Here is a 13,913-nt window from a genome sequence, read left to right on the forward strand (position 1 = left end):
GCAAATTCTCACTTTACAGCGTTGAAAGATGCTTTGAAAGCAATCTGGTACTATGGAGTCTCTCTCAACATGTCGTTTTCATTGTTATGTTCTTCAGGAAAAAGAGTTTCTGTCTCTGAAGCTGGATCTGAAGTTGAAACAGGTTGGAAATTCATACCTGAAAGCACAATGAAAAGAGGTAACCTTAAATTTACCAGTATAAGGTCAGAATTTGAAATGGTTGAAAACTAGAGGGGGAGAGATAACAGGAGTTATACTCAAACACACACACACACACACACACACACACACACACACACTGCATTCATTGATTTCAATATGTGCTGTGTTGTTGGTGGTGATGCAGATACAGGCATAAGTATATTGTTATCAGCTTCCTAAACAGTATTTCTATAACACAGCTATAAGATTTTTCCCACTTAAATGTATCCTTGAGATGATACTTACACAATGACATCAAGAGAAATTAATAGAATGATTATACAATGCCTTATGCTTTTTCCCTTAGCTTATACTTGAATGTCATTGTCACCCATGATTCACAGCCTCTTTGGGTGCATTGTAGACAGTAGCAGTGCATAGTGAAGTAGGGCAGCATTTTATTTTATTTTATTTTATTGCTCTTGCTTCCTGAATAAAAAGTAGGGTGATGGTGAAGCCAATGCAACATGGTTGCACAAGTGGGACAGCCACTGTCAATCAGATAATACAGCAAGTGCAGCTACATGCCCCTCCCTGCTGCCACCCCAGTCCAGGCAAACAGCTGTGACACAGGTGATGAGAAGGTGGCACCATTCTACCAAATGCACCACTACTGATCATATATGTGCATGACTGAATGGAATTCCTTCAAGCAGTACTGGATGCAGTGGCGGAGTGTATGCTTCTGCTGCCCTGGGTGCATTCGCAGGGAGCATCCCCAAGGGGCGCAAGGCATGGAAGAAGCCCCCTGCAGCTTGCCACAGCCCAGTAGAGGAGAGGGGCAGCAGCTCTCTGTTGCCAACTCTCCACTCCGCCCCCGGGTCAGAACTGACCTGGGAGTGGAACTGCAGTTGGATACAAGGAAGCTGCCTCAACAGCTCCCTCACACGCCAAAGCCAGGCTCTGATGGTGGGGCCACCTGGTTGCACCACCTCCAAAAAATGCACCCAGGACAATGGCCCCCTTAGTACCCCCCCCCACACACACTATGCCACTGGCTGGAAGGTCATTGTAAGAGAATCCCATTGCAAAACCAGATGTGTACATAGAGAGAGCGATTCAGGTAGGTAGCCGTGCTGGCCTGATGCAGCCAAAATAAATAAATAAAATTAAAAATTATCCAGTAGCACCTTGGAGATCAACTAAGTTTGCTGTGGGTATAAGCTTTCATGTACATGCACACTTCTTCAGATACCAGATAGAGAGAAAGAGAAGTGCTGGAACTGTTGTTCATATATCAGCATTTTGCTCTTGGTACAGAGTGAGTAACTTAAAGAGTTAATTACTCCATTCTTACTTATAGTTTATTAGGTGGCTAATCTGAAAATTCTAATTGAGCTTGGTAATTTTAGTTTCTCAGTAGTGCTTGTATTTTTACTCAGATTGCAGTGACTGGTGTTTTAATTTCGTTCAGCAATTTTACCTGTTTAGTTGTTTGAGTATGTATTGTTTCTTCTAACTCGCATTTCAAAGGCCAGTGGCTGATGCAAATAAGTACCTGCCTGCCTACTGCACTTACCTGCCTATCCAGCTATCTATCTACGATCAGCTGCCTCCAGGATCCAATACCATGCTATCATCTTCAGACCAGTCATTTCCAGCAGATAAAGTAAAACGGGGAAGAGCAAGGTCCTACTCACAGCCCATTGTTGCCCACCCATATTCCATGATTCTGGGGGGAAAAATCTGAACCACTAACATTAAGAAAGAAAGCAAAACAGCATAACATTCACAATGTGACTTCAGGTTTCTAGCAGCAGCAGCAGCAGCAGTCATGATGCTCATGATCCTCTTTGAAGATTGCACCCCATACAACTCACATCCATAAAAATGGTTTGCTCCATCAACTGTGTTCTTCCGGGAGAGAGGGGGATTCGAGATTTTTCTGAGTTTTCTGCAGATCTGCTGCCTAATGAGAAAAGAAAGCCTTCAAGTCTCCAGTTTTTATTTTCTCTAATGACTGGTGCTAGGTTGTTGTTGTTTTGTCTTGTTTTTTGTTTGTTTTATTAATGACTGTCTTTGCTTCTTTTCTTCCTTTGGAAGTGATGATGGCACCATGTGCTGTTTCCATTAGTTCCAAGGGATGAACAATAAAGGGAAGGCCAGGAGAGGGATGGCTAACTGTTGAAGGTTGATGAAATTTCCCCCTTGGCAGTCGTAACACTGAGGCACCATATTGCCCAGTGTTTCATCGTTTGACATGCAGGCATTGCAATGTGATCTTGGCAGTAGAATGATGAAAATGATAAAAAGGAGCGTGATCTTAGCTTCCTAGTAGATAACTACCAAGCTTCTCCAAATGTTTATAAAGCTTGTCCAATGGTCAGGATGTGTGACTTTGATTTTTCTTTTAATGAGATATGCCTACCATTCCTAATCATTATTGCATGTGTTACAAAGATTTAGCTGTAACCATGATGAAAGAGTAACTCTTTGCTGGACTTGCGCTTTAGTTAGGAGGGCAATGGGAGCTGAAGTTTTTCTATCTTCATACAGAGTGTTTACTCATTTTTATAAAGCTAGCTATTCAAAAATACCACACACAAAGTCAATGGGGACCGTGAAGAATATAATAAACAGTGGATGTTATTGCTGGAAAAAGCAATACAATCTATAGTAACAGGAATGCATAAAAGCGTGTACTGTATGATATAAATTGCAACAATGCTACATAAAAACACATGCGAGAGAGACTCATATTGTAGTCAAAAGGCCACTGAATGAACTGAATATACAGAATTCCCCTATGAAGCTGAATCTTAGATGAGAATATTGTGGGATTGATATATATATACATACACACACGTACACACACACAAACAAATATATATACACAGCGGTAACTTGGTTTGCAACCGTTTTGGATTACAACCACGTCAAACCCGGAAGTGTGTGTCCCTTTTTTTGGATTACAACATTTTTTATATTACGACCCTTTTTGGGGGTGGGGAGGCCCCACTGGCAAAAGCGCGTCTTGGGTTACAACCTGTTTTGGTTTACAACCGGACCTCCAGAACAGATTATGGTTGCAAACCAAGGTACCACTGTACAGTGAATGTTATTGGAAATAGCAATAGTAATTTTTTACGTTGTTTATGGGCCTCATAGACTCTGTATATTGTATATTGGTAGGGGGAGGATCTCCTTTTTTCTTTGTGTATAAAGTTTACTACATATTTTTCTTTCCAGTGTTGCCTCCAGAGACTCCTCAAATCCCTGCAGGCCCTTCAGTCCTGGGCTAGCCAGTGTCTATGTTCCATGCCTGGAGTAATCAACATGGTATTTTCCAGTTATTGTGGACAACAACTCCCATTAGCCTTACCCAGGAAGGCCAGTTGTCAAAGATGTTCAGAGCTGCAGTCCAGCAACCTCTGGAGGCTACCATGTCAACTACCCCTCCTTTGTTTAGCAGCTTGAGAAAACTTTGGTATCTTTACAGGTATTTAGTATTCTTAGAAACCTCAGCATCAATTGTAGAAAGCAAGCCAAGGAATTGGAAATACAAAGTTAGTCAAGGAAACACGATTTGCTCCTTAATATATATGAACCAGCATTCAATATTCAGTGAAAGCAGAAGGCTAAGATAATGTCTCACATAAATAGACCATAGCATAAACCTTCCAAATATAGGCAAGAGGTGAATATATTTGATGAAACACTTTACAGGAGACGAAAAAGCAAGCCATGTGTTGTGGTTAAAAGGTTGAGGAATTCCACATGCTCTCTATCCTGCAGCCATTTACCCCTCGATACTTTAATTATTGATTTAGTTAAACTCAACACATGTAAGATGCTGATAAATATTGCAGATGCTACTAAAATCAGAAGAGCAGTAAAGCTCAATAGGACATGGCTGGTTTATGGTGTAGCTCCGACATATTTGTGAAAAGCATCAAGGAGCATAATATGGAATGTAAGGGATCTAAGTGTTAAATGATGCATTGGTGTAGAGCAGTCCATAACGATTTAATAGGGGAGAGGAGACAAAAGTATGTTGATTGAGGCATTTAAGTATTCGGCCCAGTGCACCAAAAGCTCACATATCTAGTAGATAAATGATAATGAACTTGCATAAAAATTGAACTCTTAAGAGAATTGCATTCCTGTGTAGGAACTTGGGGCAACATTCCCAATATTCTGCATTAATTTTTCAGTATCATAATGGCACCTCAAGTGTTATACAGTGGTACCTCAGGTTACATACGCTTCAGGTTACATATTCCGCTAACCCAGAAATAGTGCTTCAGGTTAAGAACTTTGCTTCAGGATGAGAACAGAAATTGTGCTCCAGCGGCGTGGCGGCAGCAGGAGGCCCCATTAGCTAAAGTGGTGTTTCAGGTTAAGAACAGTTTCAGGTTAAGAATGGACCTCCGGAACGAATTAAGTACTTAACCCGAGGTACCACTGTAGTTCATAGGATCAAACTAAGGCTGAAATCATACATTATACACATTCACTTATTGATCTTTATTGACTTACACTTTCTAGATGATTTCTAGTAGCAGTAGTAGAAGTCATAGTAGTAGTGTAGGCATTAGATCTCACCTTTCCTCCAAGGAGCTGAAGATGCCATGTTTTCTTACCCACTGTCCATTTCATCCTCACAGCAACCTTGCAAGGAAGGCTAGGTTGAAGGATAGTAACTGACCCAAACTCCCACAGTGAATTTCATGGCTAAGTGGAAATTTGAACCCTGGTCACCCAAATTCAACTTTAACATTCCAGCTGCTATACCACAGTGGCCCTCAGTGTCTAATAGTCATAATGTCTAATGGTGATGGGTTGCCTCTATGCTGTACTAAAGTGGATTCAAATGCATAACTTTCATTTCCATTGTTTGTTTGCTTATACTTAATCCAATGAGCTCAGAGCAGCATTTTGTAGATAAGAGGGAATTTAAACCAAAGTCTCCTAGGTTATGATGGAGGCATTAAGTTTGTTACATTGGCCAGCCAGATGCCCATGGAAGTCCATGGTCAGAACCTATGGGGAACTGTCCTACTCATGTTCCCCCTAGTAGCCATGGATAGCCATATCCTGCATTTTGTCTAATCTCCTTTTAGAGTCATCTAAGCTGGCGGCCATGACTACATCATGTAGCATGTATTGACCATGCACCAACCAACTCAAGCTCAGAATTAAACTTCAGAAAAGGCCCTTGCCTTGAAGGAACTGTGATATTCCAGTCGCAGAAGGAGGAGAAGAGAGTTGGCTTTTGTCAATTTCCCTTTTATCCCAAGCTGTTCTACAGGGTCTTCCAAACATCCAGAGTAATTTGCTGGTGGTGCAGGGGGAATTTTGGAAAATAGTCCCCTCACCCTTCTGTGAATTAGAACATGCCATGAACAGAACTTCACTCATGAGCTCTCTGGACCCAACACATTAGATTCCAGCAGAGACATCCAACACAAAATGTAACAACTGAACACCCAACCTTATGATCTGTTTTAGCACAACCTGGGATTTATTCAACTCATGGCTAAGTACTGCAGCTGGGCAAACTTCTCACTGAATTATGCTCTTGAGTGGTGTTTTGCAGGTATGACTCTTCAGTAATTTTTATATACTGTTTTCTGTCATAATGTTGAGACACGATAATGATTTTTTTTGTTATAAATTCCTCCATATATAATATAACTGATGGATGATGCACTTATTTAAGCATCAGTGGGCAAGTAAAGTTATCTATGGGTGACTAACAGCCTTGAATAAATACTATTTCAGCTCAGCTCAGGAACTATAATACCTTAGCAATGCAATTACATGGTGGGACCTATTATCCCAATTAATTGACTGTTTTATGTTCACAGTGCACTATCCTTGAAACACTTCAGAGGCTTGGCCTTCTCTTGGCCACAGGCAAAAAAAAAAAAAAAAGGATAGCAAGTAACCAAGAAACAGCTTTCATTTATGTACCAATATCTATGGCGTGTAATTATACTTTAAGCATAAGTAGGCAAGGCTCAAAGATGTCCTTTGATTTAAGTAAGTATAAAACTATATATTAAGGCCATGGAAGAATATCTGGTTTCCAAACCCCTTTGGAGAACTCTTTCTGATCTGTCTTCAGCTTTCCACATATTTCCTGTAATGCTTCTGGCAAAAGGTTGATCTTGATTGTTATTAATTATATACCGATTTCCAAGTACGGGAAAGTGAAAGAGCAGTCACCAAGGGATTTTGCATGTGCTGGATGGGTGAACAAGTAAAGGTAGTACATTAATGTCTGGTTGTGTAGCTACTTTGTAAACTGTCAGCCCTGGGCTGTGCTTTATGGTTCTGGAATTTGACCACTTGAGTTTACCTTTACTCCCTCTTGTGGTTTCCAAAGCTGTATTGCCAATGCTATAAAATAAAACACAGTAGTAATTCTTTTCCTTATTGTAAGAAGCATTGATCGTCTCTGATTGTATATTATAGCAAAGGGGCAGTCCATTACACAAATTTATTACATTTTCTTCCTGATAATTACTGGAAGTTATTGAACAAGGCAGGGAGTTATAGCCAGTCAGTTCCTGCTCTCGCTGAGGAAGCAAATCCAAATATTTAGTAGAACTGAACAGCTGTAAACAACACATCCTGCTTTTAACAAATTTAGAATTTACAACATACAGTGCACTGGGATGTTGGGGTTTTTTAAATTGTGTTTTTGATGCAGCATTGCATCATTTTTGCTTCTTCTCTCTCCTCCCCCTGCCACCCCAAAGCACCATAATTGTTTGACCATGAGCTTAATGGTCTCATCAGCAAACCACAAATCATATGCACAGTCAATACTTCCAGAGACCATTGTGTGGGTGCTTGCTAACAGCAGGAAAAAGGCACAGACGATGGTGGAATCTTTAGGGCAGAGTGGATGTACAAAACCCCTATTAAGGTGAGCTAAAGGTCAGATCCTCTGGAAAAAATTTATTTAACTAGGACCAAACTAGAACAAGCCCTAGCAAGCTAAGCCCAGGTGTTTTAACTTCCCTGCTTTTTGATACTTAAGTGAATTAGTAATTATCCTGCCTCTTAAATGAAACTTTTTTACACCTTAAAATCCCCATAGGGGAAGGGCTATAGCTTAGTAGTAGAGTGCATGTGTTGCATTAAGATGGTCCCTGGCTCAATCCTTTGCATCTTCCAGTTGGATTGGCGAAATCCCCTATCTGAAACACTGATGAACTGTTGCCATCCATTAGATGGGTCAATGGTACGACTCAGAATAAGGCAACTTCCTTTGCTTGGGCCAGCTTCCATTCCATTCCATTCTTCTTCTATTCATTTCCCAATCGCAGCATCTTTGACCTGAGTCTTCACCCTAACACCTCACTTACCTAAATGTCTAAAGCAGATCTGAAAAAGTGTGCATGCATATGAAAGCTCATACCAATAACAAACTTAGTTGGTCTCTAAGGTGCTACTAGAAGGATTTTTTTAATTTTTTTTTTTGTCTAAAGCAGAATAAGAGTTTTTGCAAAGCCTAATTAGTGTGCTAAAATGTTTTGCCTATTGCACTGGACTCTCCTGAAGTACCAGTAGTTTTTTTCACGTTTCACTATCTTTTTCTATAGCAACTTTATATATCTTGCAATCTAACACTGAAAGGACTGGGAATCAGCTCTGTATAGATACCTGAATCCATTTTTGTGCACTTCAAGTGCCGCTAACCTAGTGCAGCTGACCTAGATTCCATGTAGGGTAGGGAGATATTTTGCACTGTTCTACTACACCTTATAGTAAGGGTCTTACCTCTTCTTGGGTATCTTTTCTTTTCTTTTCTTTTCTTTTTTGCTAAGCCAGCTTTTGGTCCAGAGCTAACATCAAGGAGCATCTTGGTTGGGCATCTTCTGATGGTGCACACGCAGGGTGTTGAATATGTCAGTTCTTGTTTCTCCTAGTCTTATGTTCATTTCTCCACATTTCTGCATCAGTTTAATGTTTTTCTTAAAGTAATAATTTTTTTAATTAAAAAAGTGTACATTTTAATGCACACTTTACCCTAGTATATGCATTTTTGTACTTGGCTGGATAACCGTATTGCAAAAGTCGGAGGCAAACGTGCCTTTAAACGTGAACCGATCCAAATTTCTTCCCGATCCCAACCCTAACCCAGCAAGGGGGCTGACAGAAGCCATATGTATCTGCTGCAATGAGGAGAGGTTCATGAAGGGCACCACAGAGGGTGTCTTTCTTGCCCAAGGGTGGTCCAAAATCTGGAGCTGGCACTGTTCTGGCCTTTGGACCAGTGTGGGCCTATTGCACTCAGGAGGTCCCTTGGCATCCACTGTGACATCCTCCTCACTTACCCACACACCTGCTTCAGAGGTTTCTGCAAGCATAGGCTGCAATCTTAGGCACACGAAGCCTGATCCTTAGCAAAGTAACTGGATTTGGTGGGACTTACTACTTAGTGAGTGCCAATAGGATTGCAGCCTTCCTTTGATGTACATCCTGCTGAAATAAATGAGGCTCACTTCTGTGCAAACATAGTTAGGAAGGGGCTCCTATTGTGCCCTGCAGTGCCACAGCCAGAGGCAATGAATCATGCCTTGAGTCTTATTCTGTTACAGACTTAATATTTACCTTGAATAATCTCCAGGTTTGAAGAGTAACTGCTCTGATCTATTTTAAACTGTCAAGAAGCAGGGGAAATTTGACTTTTAAATGACAAAGGCAGCTCCGTTGTTTGCCAATGAATATAGCTTTTATGAAAGAAAATGAACTTTATTGCCATTTCATTATTTTAATAAGATTTGCCCAAGACTGCATGCCTGTAAGGTGCCGCTTTTCTTGGATCACTGGGGGGACAGAGGGGCAAGTTTTATTATCATACCTGAAGGCTCACTTGGTGTCTGTGTGCAAGTAAAAGATGGATGTGCCAAAGCTTCACGGTTTATTTCATTACAGAGCATATTGGAATGGAGAAATAGTATCACTTGTTTTAGTTTTATTAACCATCAGAATCATTTAAATTAAAGTATCCCAGTTATAGCCAACATTAACTATGGAGCAAAACAAACACTTGTGATCAAGTAGAGCAATCACAAGCAATCCTCCCTTTGCCCAGAAACTCCATACACACGAAAAACACACACCTTCAGAAGTAAAGGTTTGCAGAATAACTTGGGGGGACGCGGGTGGCGCTGTGGTCTAAATCACAGAGCCTCGGGCTTGCTGATCAGAAGGTTCGCGGTTAGAATCCCCGCAACGGGGTGAGCTCCTGTCCACTTAGCAGTTCAAAAGCATGTCAAAGTGCAAGTAGACGAATAGGTTCCACGGAAATGGCATTTCCGTGCGCTGCTCTGGTTTTGCCAGAAGCGGCTTAGTCATACTGGTCATATGACCCAGAAGCTGTCTGCTGACAAACGCCGGCTCCCATGGCCAGTAAAGCGAGATGAGCGCCGCAACCCCAGAGTCGTCCGTGACTGGACTTAACAGTCAGGGGTCCCTTTACCTTTACCTTTACCTTGGGGGGACCTAAAAAGGAGCCTCAAAAACATCCCAGGGAGGCAGGTAAATGGAGAAAGGAGGAGCCTTAAAGGAGACATGGCTGGCTGGCCTGAACTGTCAACTGGAGAACTCTATGATGCAACACTTTGTTGCCAGTCCGCCTTGCGTCATTAGAATAAATTCTAATTGGGAGAAGGGTTTGCCCCTTGCTATCATTCCAGCTATAATAATACATTTTGGATAAGCACAAGTTGTATGTGCCTCAAGACTTGGACACACTTGAAAGTATATGTTTTGTTTTGCTGGTTGGTTTTGTGTATGTGTTTTTGAGGATAGTAATGAGTGACCACATGTCAAAATGAAAATAGCCAGAAGCAATGTAAGACTCAGCCCTGGCAGACTGACTGAAAGAGGTTTGCTGCAGATGTCCAGATGCTCTTTTCAGCTTGCTGCTGGCAAACAGCCCAATTAGTATAAAGAAATTTGTGGCAGGTATTAAAAAAAATTTTTTTTTAAGTGAGGGAAGATAAACAGGTAAAGCAAAATTTCCCTTAGGAATCCCCTTATCATTTTAATTGTGCCATCTGAAATGACCTCAATGCTGTTTTGTAAATTCACACACACACCAGCCACAACAAATGGCAAACAAAACAATAATTGCTCAGCTGAACAGAAAGTCCTGCACCACATACATGTATATACATTTTAACATCTCCAGTGCTCCATCCAACAGCTCCATCCAATAACAAAACCACATATTCCTGTGCATGTCTACTCAGAAGTAAGTTGCACAACATTCAGTGGGGTTTGCTCCCGACTAAGTATATATGCTACTAGTATATTTTCCCTGCTAATGTCATTTTCCCAGCTGCTGATTGAAAGGACAGTCAAATGCAGCTAATGCTGAAATCTTGCATAAATTTACTTGAGAGTAAGCCCCACTGAATTAAGTGACTCAGTGGGGAGGATAAGTGCTAGAGCTAAATTGTAAAGCATCATCAGTTAATATATAGATCAAGTACCAGGTGATTGGCAAGCACTCTATCTGAGACCCTGGAGATCCAATGTCAGTTGGAATTATTTTGTTCTCAGGGCCAGATCCTCCATTGGGGCAGACTTGAAGGAAAAAGGGGCATCAGGTGCAGAGCCATCACTCCTACTCTCTCAGACCATCTAGACCAGAGATGTGGCCTTGCTTAACTCCTCCAGTTCATAGGACAAGGCAGTGCTTGCTACCTCCAGGCAGCAGAAGCCACGAGTTACGGAACAGATTAATAGCTCTTTAAATGAGCAGACCACTCCTAGAGGGGGGGAAGGACTAATGGGATAGCCATTAAGCATGCTGTTAAGGTAACAGCAGTCCCTGTTCTCACTAACAATGGCCACCAGAAGCTCTCGAGGATCCTGACCTATCAGTACCTGTCTGTAAAGAACTATTGGATTGGATGTTACTAATAGCCTTGACTGATCTGTTGCACAACATGCCCTTGCTCTTTGAGATGTGACACCTCCATCCTAAAAGTGAGTCCCTACAGCTGCAACATTTCACCCCACCCCCTAGACCTCAATCTGAGAGAAAATAGGACAGGAATAGACAATACTGAGTTAGATGGATAAGTAGTCTGATTTGATATAAGGTACCTTCCATTGTTTTGAGTAAACATGCATAGGACTAGATCTTTACAGCAGCAGCAACAAGGGGTTATTTGAGAGCTGTTTTCAGGCACATTATTTGCAGCTGATTACTATTATTTATCCCACTGGGATCGTCTTAAGAAGAATTCTCTTACAGGGTGGTTCCCCCCCTTTCTTATAAGATGCTTAACAAGTTGCTTAATTCGCTTCTCTGTGTGACAATTCTCTGCAATATCCTTCACATGCAGCTTCATCTGTGTGGGAGCCTTTTATATAGTGTGATGTGCACGCAAGCACACACACACTCACACAACTAAGGGCTGCATGTGAATTATGCATAAATGAGGCAGGATGTGTGGGTCTTTTCCACATAATTGCTTTTCTCCTTCCTGGCAGGGTGCCAACAAGATTTTTGTTCTTTTTCTCTGGCTGTGTACACAGCCATCTATTTAAAGCACATGGGTTTCCCCACAAAGAATCCTGGGAACGATAGTTCACACCTCAGAGAGCTACAATTCCCAGCACCCTTAACACGTTTTGTATTTTAAATGGGTGTGACTTGCCCTAAGACTTTATAGTAAAAATAATAATGACAATAATGACAATAACTAATAATAATAATAATAATAATAATAATAATAATAATAATAATAACAACTAGATAAGCAACATATTTTCTTTTGACTGTGCTCTGCTACCACTGGGTGCCACCCTTGGACTCCCCCTCCCCCCAAAAAAATCTCCTGATTCAAGGTCTCTGCCAGTTTTAATGGCTCTTGGGAAAGTATCATCTGTCGGGCTCCTTTCCATATCAAGGAAGATGTTGAGCAGCAGCATCCCAGCCATCATTTTAATTACAATTCCCTTGCTGTCTGGAGCATTGTGGGAAATTAAGACAGTACCCCTATTACACCCATGTTAAGTTGGGGGCATTAGTGGCAGGTGAATTACAGGTCTAGTGATCCATTGCAGAAGGAGAGACAGAATCTCCTCTAGACCCTGTTAGGATGAAGCTGCCTAATGATGTGCCATATTTACGTGAATCTAAAGTGCCATCAAATCTAACGTGCACCTCAATTTTCAGAACCTTGAAACCAAAAAAAGTATTTGCTGGCACTATCAAATCTAATGCACACCCTAATTTTCGTGACGTAATCTAGCCAAAAAAAGGTGTGCATTACCTACCTGTATTAGGAAACATGAATCACTTCAAACAATGGAAGGAGGACTTGACTAACTTCATATGGCAGGGGGGAAAGCCCAGAATCAAATATAAAATCCTTGTGGATGATTATCACTACCCTAAGGAGTCTCAAAGCGGCTAACATTCTCCTTTCCCACGCTCCCCCACAACAAACACTCTGTGAAGTGAGGGGGGCTGAGAGACTTCAAAGCAGTGTGACTAGCCCAAGGTCACCCAGCAGCTGCATGTGGAGGAGCGGGGACGCGAACCCGGTTCCCCAGATTACGAGACTAGCGCTCTTAACAACTACACCACACTGGCCATGGAGGACCAAGGACCACAACAGACCATGGAGGATCAAGCACCATGACTTATATAAAATATGCAGTGAAAATGAAATGCTTTGCAATTTTATAAGGGTTGCAATCGCTCTTAACCACTACACCACACTGGCTCTCTGACAGGATGTGAATCACTGACAGGATGTGATTAGAGATGTTTTATTGTTGTATTAGATGCTTACTCTTGTATTAGATGTTGTATTAGATGTTTAGAAGAGATGATAAGATCAATTGGAAAAACATACAGAAAGAAATGAATGTGTGTAACTAAAAAATACAAAAATGAAATTAAAAAAAAACAAAAAAGTGCACATTACATTCTAGTAAGTACAGTCACATGTTGACACCAACTCTATCCTAGGCCTTGCCAAGGTACCAGTATTTTGGCATTTAGGAGCTGATAGCCTTCTTCCAAACCCAGTAAACTTGTCTAGCTTGATTGGTTACTTGCTACCTAAGAATTCTTTGAATTCACAGCTGAGTTGTTGGTGCAAGGTGGTGATGCTGAATTTGATTTCTTGCATGGTACAGCAATTTTAAAATACAATACTAAAACCAAAATAATAGGGTGGCCCCGGAAAATATATATCACAAGTGTCAAAGGCCAGAATAAAGAAGTGCATCTTCAGCATATTATAGAAGCTAATGCAATGAGAAGTATAAGCACAATTTTGCTGAGAATTATGCACATCTGTGCTCAAATAAGAAAATTCTACCCTTGCCCTACTTGAACCTTCCACAACCTTGTGCCCTATGGATATTGTTGGACTACACTTCTCACCATCAGGGATGCTGGAGCTGATGGAGCCCAGCAACATTAGAAGGGTCTGAAGTTGGGGAGGGAGGAGTTGTCCTACTTTCTTCCTCATTCTCCTCAGCACAAACCTATATTCTTATAGAGAGACCAGGAACTGCAAGGGCTAGAAGCAGGAACCTCTACTTTTGATTGTGGTCTACTATAACAGAGGTCACCAACCTTTTTGGGCCGGTGGGCACATTTGAGATTTTAAAGAAGTGCTGTAGGTGCCAGACACAAAGTGGCTGACATGGGGCATGACATAATGTCTTCTAAGTAGGAGAGGCTGAGCCAGTGCAAACAAGAACAGAGCTGGAAGATT

Source organism: Podarcis raffonei, chromosome Z (assembly GCF_027172205.1).
Source record: "Podarcis raffonei isolate rPodRaf1 chromosome Z, rPodRaf1.pri, whole genome shotgun sequence".
NCBI classification, from domain to species: domain Eukaryota; kingdom Metazoa; phylum Chordata; class Lepidosauria; order Squamata; family Lacertidae; genus Podarcis; species Podarcis raffonei.